Source organism: Balearica regulorum, chromosome 30 (assembly GCF_011004875.1).
Source record: "Balearica regulorum gibbericeps isolate bBalReg1 chromosome 30, bBalReg1.pri, whole genome shotgun sequence".
NCBI classification, from domain to species: domain Eukaryota; kingdom Metazoa; phylum Chordata; class Aves; order Gruiformes; family Gruidae; genus Balearica; species Balearica regulorum.
This window is the reverse complement of record NC_046213.1, coordinates 1366565-1373405: the sequence shown is the minus strand read 5'-3', so window position 1 is coordinate 1373405 and position 6841 is coordinate 1366565.

The window sequence follows — 6841 nt, the reverse complement described above, 5'->3', positions numbered from 1 at the left end:
TATTGCTATTATTATTATTATTCTCTTCCTTTGTTATCCTATTCAACTGCCTTTATCTCAACCCATGAGGGTTTTTTCCATTCTCTTCCACATCTCCTTGTGGAGGGAAGAGATGAACTGACCACAACCCCCATTCCCCATCCCCCTGCACTACTTGGGGGGAGGAGGTAGAAGATTTAGGGGTGAGGTTGAGCCTGGGAGGAAGGGGATGGGGTAGAGGAGAGGTGGTTTTTTTGTTTTGCTTTTATTGCTCACTATCCTACTCTGTCATTAATTGGCAATAAATTCCATTAGTTTCTCCAAGTCTCTTTTGTCTATAATGGTAATTGTTGAGTGATCTTCCTGTCTTTCTCTTGACCGATGAGCTTTTCCTCTTATTTTGTCCTCATTCCAGCTAGAAGGGGGAGGTAGTGACAGAATGGCTTAGTGGGCACCTGGCAGCCAGCCAACATCAACCCACCACAGCCTTCCTTTGGACAAGGCCCACAGAAAAGCTTTCATGGTCACCTCCATATATTTCAACACCTTCTCCTCAGTGCCATGTGCCACAGCCCATGAAAATCTCAAACAGGGCATTGGAGATTTTCCTTCTACTCCCTTGAGTCTTTATTGGGCTCTGGACACTACTTGGGTTCCCAGTAAACTCTGGCCCCTGCCTGGGCAGCAACCAGGTTTTGATCCCTCTCCTCCTGATGCTTACCTTTGGCTGCAGCTTGGACTGGATCTCCTGCTGGGGCAGGTACTTGGCTTGAGGGGTTATTGAGCTACCTTCCTCAGGGAGCTACTGCCTGAGAGGGATCAAAGCCTGCTGCCTGCCCAAACAGGGTGTCGTGGTTTTACCCCAGCCGGCAGCTGAGCACCACGCAGCCGCTCGTTCACTCCCCCCCACCCCCCCCATCGGGATGGGGAAGAGAATTGGAAAAGTTAAAGTGAGAAAACTCGTGGGTTGAGATAAAGACAGTTTAATAGGTAAAGCAAAAGCCGCGCACAAGCAAAGCAAAGCAAGGAATTCATTCACCACTTCCCATGGGCAGGCAGGTGTTCAGCCATCTCCAGGAAAGCGGGGCTCTGTCACGCCTAACGGTTACTTGGGAAGACAAATGTCATTGCTCCGAACGCCGCCACCCCCCCCCTTCCCCCAAGCTCCTTATAAACTGAGCATGACATCATATAGTATGGAATATCCCTTTGGTCAGTTTGGGTCACCTGTCCTGGCTGTGTCTCCTCCCAACTTCTTGTTCACCCCCAGCCATCCCGCTGGCAGGGCAGTGCAAGAAGCAGAAAAAGGCCTTGGCCCCATGTAAACACTGCTCAACAATAGGTCCATAGAACAAAAACATCTCTGTATTATCAATGCTGTCTCCAGCGCAAATCCAAAACGTATCCCCACACTAGCTACTATGAAGAAAATCAATCCTCTCAGCTGAAACCAGGACACAGGGGCTGGATCTAATCAACAGCCAGAGGAGAGGCTGAAATCAAGGTGGAACTTGAGCAGTGTCCAGAGGCAAGTGGCCCCTGGAGTAGGGGCTGGAGCTTGCACCAGCCTTTGGAGGAGCTGGATTTTAGTTGGAGCCTGAACAGGAGACAGACCTGAATAGCAACCCAAGGAAGAGCAGAATATAACCAGCCACTCAATCAGAGGCTGGAGTCAGGAAGCCACCCAAGCAAGAGCCAGAGCTGAAAAAGCACATTTGACCAAGTGCTTACCACTTCACTATGCCCGTGGAAGACTTGCAACTTTGGGGAAAGGGAACCTCTCCCATCCTATCTGAGAGCACTCCTATCTGAACACTCTAAAAAAACCCCAAACATGTTTGATAGCAAAATAAAATTAAATTAAATAAAGTTTTGAAATTATGAATAAATTCAGCTGTGTCTGGACTGAAAGAACAGTAATGACCCTCTCCCCTTTCTTCCTTTCATCACTTGCTCAGATTTTGGGAGGAGAAGAAATTAAACAGGTGAGATTCCTGCATGTCAACGATTTAATTCTCCTATGAGCATATGGCCTCTGGGCAACCTGTTCCAAAACCTCACCGGCCTCAAAGCGCAGAGCTGTCTCCACACCCACATCCTTGGAGCTTACTGCCTGGCACCTCTGGGTAGCATTCTTGGAGAGGAACAAGCACTTCCAAGGGATAGGTCACATGACCAGGTGTGGGTGTCTCCATCAAAGGCAAAGTGATTCATGATCCCCACTGCACAGACTTCATCAGTTACTCACCCTGACATCTTCAGGGAGTACCAAAATGTCCTGCTTGGCAGGTCTGAGAGGACAAGGGTCCTCAGAGTTCCCTTCTTATTTCTGTGGTATTGGGACAGGGAAAGTGAAATGCACCTCTCCACTACCTGAATGTCAACAACTTCTGCCCTCTGCCAGAAGGTCACTTCAAGTTCTCAGCTGCACTCAGCTCACAAGATACCTAAATATAGAGATCTGAATAAAAGTCTGTGCAAAAGGCAGGCTTTTAAGCTGGCATCACAGTCAAAGGGGAGGTAGTCAGTGCATATCCTGGAGCCTGGCAGGAATTCAACCTCAGTAGTGGTGTCTGCTCTCATTTGAATGCTCTGAAGTACCTGCAAGACACAAGGGCTGGTAGATCTGCCCCAAGAAGACCTGTGCCCTGCTGGAACAAGGTCTTCCAAATTATATGTCTGGAAATCTTGCTGGTCAGCTGCCTGTTAGACCTCATGGGCTGGAGCAGCAGGGGAAGAAGTTGGCCCTGCAGACTTCTCAGGGTTAGTGAGATCTCCTTGAGAAGGCTCTAGAGCAGGAATGGGGCTTGGAATGCACATCAAGGTTGAGTCAGTGGCAGTCTCACACTAACTCTGATGCCTGTTAGTGATGGGCAAGTCAAAGTTTGAGAATAGGGTCAACATCTTTTGTTGGACCTTCTGCTATTAGAGGGCAAGGACAAGTAACTTCCTCACTGTTCATGCTGTTCCTCTGAGCTGCATCCAAAAGCTCATCCCCTCTCCCCAGCACCTGTACACCTTTTGAAAGCAAATCCAGTTCCCTCTTACATTCAAAGAACACAGCTGACACTTCCAGGAAAAGTTGGGAGGTTTTGGGGGGTTTTTTGGTTTGTTTTTAGGTGGGTAGATTCAGGGAGCATCAACTGTGATGCTGCACCATGAGTGAGAATGAGCCTGGAGCTGAGGCTGCTCACAACACAGCCCCAGCCATGCTCTCACCAGCCAGGGCACAGCTCTGCAGTATCTGAATGTGGCAGACCGAGCAGCGTCCTTATAAAAGGGTCTATCGTCAGAACCAGAAAGGACAAGGGAGTGAATGAGGTGCAGGGTCCATCCAAGGCCTAAATTCAGTAGCAGCAGGAGACAGGGACGGAGGCAGGACTGGAGATGAAGGTGAAACATAGGACCAAGGTACATTCAGGAGATGGGAAGAGACAGGCATGCCTTCAACTTAGTTCAAGCAAGGCCTGAAACCAAGGACAGAGCTTCAGTGGGGCTGCACATGAGCAGAGGGTGAGGGCAGATGGTCTGTGTGAGGCTGGTCAGGTCTATTACAGCCTTGAGTGCAACATCTCCTGACCTCCCTTGCTATGTTCCTCACACCCTGCAGAGATCTGGGCTCAGAGGGACTTGCTGTGGAGGGACCTGATTGCTGTGGGTTTCCGTGGGGCCATTTGAGGGTTACAGAACCAGGGCAGAGACCTGGGTGGTGGTTGAGGGACAGGCTTCTCCCTGGGTGCCCCAGAGACCAGGCAGGTCTGATGGGGAGGAGTCCCTTGGGAGCCTGGGACTGGGCAGGGGTCAGTACTGAGGAGACCACAGCCATGGGCCAGGCTTGTCCTACAGAGTAGCCCTGGGAGAAGGCTCTGCATGGCCCTAGAGCTGGCCTTTACAAGGCTCAGCTCAGGGCTGGAGATGGCCTGAGCTCTCTTCTGGGGAGCAGCCTCACAGTGGGTGACATCCCAGGAGCCAAGGCTGATCCAGCTAAGGCAGGGTTCTCCCCAGCAGGGCTTGGTCCCACCAAACTTGAACACAGTGGGCAGAGCGGGGGGCTGGAAACAGGGTCCAGCATGCCTGCCAAAGGACTTCTTTAGCTAGAGGGAGATGGAAAAATCCCTCCTCAACACAGAAGAGAAAGAAATTGAACCACAGGGCTGCTGAGCAAGAGGGTTCTTCTCTCCTTACTGCTTTAGCCCATAGGCAGCACAGAATCTTCTTTAAGAAGACCTTTAAGATCATCAAGTTCAACCATCAACCCAACACCACCATGCCTACTAAACTATGTCCCAAAGTGCTATGTCTACACGTTTTTTGAACACCTCCAGGGATGGTGACTCCACTGCCTCTCTGGGCAGTCTGTTCTAATGCTTGACCACTCTTTCAGTGAAGAAATTTTTCCTGATCAATGTAAACCTTCCCTGACACAACTTGAGACCATTTCCTCTTGTCCTTTTGCTAGTTACTTGGGAGAAGAGGCCAACCCCCACCTGGCTACAACCTCCTTTCAGGTAGTTGTAGAGAGAGATAAGGTCTCCCCTCAGCATCCTCTTCTCCAGACTAAACAACCCACTTCCCTCAGCTGCTCCTCATAAGACTTCTTCTCCAGACCTTTCACCAGCTTTGTTGCTCTTCTCTGGACATGCTCCAGCACCTCAATGTCCTTGTACTGAGGGGCCCAAAACTGAACACAGTATTTGAGGTGCAGCCTCCCCAGTGCTGAGTACAGGGGGATGGTCACTTCCTGGGTCCTGCTGGCCACACTATTTCTGATACAAGGAAATGCATTTCTTTCCAGTGTGCTGCAAAAGCACATCTCCTGTCCTTAGGAGCTACAGCATAAATGTCTGTGTCCTTTGGGCCACCCTCTCCTGCCTCTCCAGCCAGGGCAGAGCCAGAGGAGATGCTTCTTCAAAGGTGCTGATAGGAGCTGTGCTCTGTGCCTGCCTGTGCGGAGTCTGGCTGGGATGGAGTTAATTTCCTTCATAGCACCCCAGGACTGTGTGCTTTGCATTTGTGGCTAAAACATACTTGTGTTTTGGCTGTTGCTGAACAGTGCTTGCACAGTGTCAAGGCTTTCTCTCTCCCCCACACCTCCAAAGTGAGTAGGCTGGGGGCAGACAAGAGGTTGTGAGGGGACACAGCTGGGACAGCTGACCCAAACTGATCAAAGGGATATTGCATACCATATGACCTTGTGCTCAGCAGTGAAAACTCAGGGAAAGGAGGAGGAAGGGGCGACATGAGGGGTTGAGGTATTTGCAATCCCAAGTGTGGTGGGTTGACCCTGGCTGGGGGCCAGGTGCCCACCAGAGCCGCTCTATCACTCGCCTCCTCAGCAAGGCAGGGAGGGGAGAAAGGAAGGTGGAGAAAAACAACCCCAAACTCATGAGTCAAGATAAAGGCAGTTTAATGTAGCTAAAGCAAAAAGCCGCGCGCGGAAGCAAAGCAAAAAGCAAAGATTATTCTCTACTTCCCATCAGCAGGCGATGTCCGGCCACTTCCTGGGAAGTAGGGCTTCAGTAAGCGTGCCCCTTACTCCGGAAGACAAACATTGTAAAAAGAAACAACGCATGCCCTCGCCCTGTTCCTCCCCCTATTCTCAGTTTCTTACTGCTGAGCATGACGTCATATGGCATGGAATATCCCTTTGGTCAGTTTGGGTCAGCTGTCCTAGCTGTGTCCCCTCCCAAGATCTTGCCCACCCCCAGCCTGCTGCTGGGGAAAAAGTAATGTTGGAAAGACAGCCTTGATGTGTGCTGGCACTGCTCAGTAGTAGCCAAAACACTGGTGTGTTATCAACAGTTTGCTAGCTACCAATACATAGCACAGCACCATGAGGGCTGCTGTGGGGAGAATTAACTCCATCTCAGCCAGACCCAATACAATCTCCACCCCTTATTCCATACCATTTGTGTCGTGCTCACGCTCCACACACTTTAATACATATATATATATTTTATAACTGTTTCATTGTATTTACTTCTTATTAACTACTATTTCCCGTCCTTTAACAGATAGATGTTATTCTCCCATTCCATGAGCTTCCTCTGCTCCTCCAGATGTTCACGAACTGGCTATGACTTGGGCCCAATCTGTCAGGATGGGTGTTCGGGTTCAGTTGTTGGGCACCAACACCGGCTTGCTTTGGGCTGTTGTTGCATTCATCTGGCTCCTTGTGAAACTTGCTCTTCGTTGGTTTGGGTCATTCCTTCTACATTACTTCCTAGAAGGTACAACTCACATTACAGATTATTTTACCCCAAGGTTAAATCTCCTTGAGGCACACACCGGGTCTCCCCATCTTTCCGCATTACCCACCAAGTACACCCAGGTCCTTGAGCGAAGACAATCCCAGGAATGGGTTTGCCTTTTCCCATGGGAGGAGCAATCCACACCGCCTTCCCCAGCCACTTTCCCATGTGTACTACAGGGACCTTGTCTCCTCCCACAGTATGTAGGGGTTTTGTTTGGGCAGGACCAGGACGGTTAGCAGATCCTCTGGTATTAATCAGCCAAGTGGCTTCTGCTAAATTTGTATCCCAGTGCTTCCATGCCCCATTACCTAATGCCCTCAACATAGTCTTTAACAGTCCATTATATCTCTCAATCTTTCCAGAGGCTTGTGGGTGATAGGGGATGTGATACACCCGCTCAATGCCGTGTTTCTTTGCCCAAGAGCTTATGACGTTATTTCAAAAATGAGTCCCATTGTCTGATTCAATCCTTTCTGGGGTACCATGTCGCCATAAAATTTGCCTTTCAAGGCCTAGGATGGTGTTTCGGGCAGTGGCATGGTTTACAGGAAATGTCTCTAGCCAGCCAGTAGTTGCTTCCACCATGGTGAGTATGTAGCGCTTGCCTT